We start from the raw sequence: 633 nt of genomic DNA on the forward strand, positions 1-633 counted from the left end.
TATATCAGTGTGTTACGGTGAGGGGTGTGGGGTATATCAGTGTGTTACGGTGAGGGGTGTGGGGTATATCGGTGTGTTACAGTGAGGGGTGTGGGGTATATCAGTAAGTTATAATGAGGAGTGTGGGGTATATCACAGTATTACAGTGAGAGGTGTGAGGTATATTGCAGTATTACAGTGAGGGGTGTGAAGTCTGTCGCAGTGTTACAGTGAAGGGTGTGAGGTATATCGCAGTATTACAGTGAGAGGTGTGAGGTATATCGCAGTGTTACAATGAGGAGTGTGAGGTATATCAGAGTGTTACAGTGAGGGGTGTGGGGTATATCAGGGTGTTACAGTGAGGCGTGTGGGCTATATCAGTGTGTTACAGTGAGGGGTGTGGGGTATATCAGTGTGTTACAGTGAGGGGTGTGGGGTATATCAGTGAGTTACGGTGAGGGGTGTGGGGTATATCAGTGTGTTACGGTGAGGGGTGTGGGGTATATCAGCGTGTTACGGTGAGGGGTGTGGGGTATATCAGTGTGTTACAGTGAGGGGTGTGGGGTATATCAGTGAGTTATAATGAGGGGTGTGGGGTATATCACACTATTACAGTGAGGGGTGTGAGGTATATCGCAGTATTACAGTCAGGGG

The 633-nt window shown here is 48.3% G+C and overlaps 1 protein-coding gene across 1 annotated transcript in view; it reads left to right on the forward strand.

Moving 5' to 3' along the window:
- Positions 1–633, forward strand: part of LOC109920843 (vinexin-like) — a 48,004-nt gene that overhangs the window by 26,601 nt on the left and 20,770 nt on the right. The window lies entirely within an intron of this gene.

The sequence above is a fragment of the Rhincodon typus genome, chromosome 40, assembly GCF_021869965.1.
Source record: "Rhincodon typus isolate 14 chromosome 40, sRhiTyp1.1, whole genome shotgun sequence".
Taxonomy (NCBI): Eukaryota; Metazoa; Chordata; class Chondrichthyes; order Orectolobiformes; family Rhincodontidae; genus Rhincodon; species Rhincodon typus.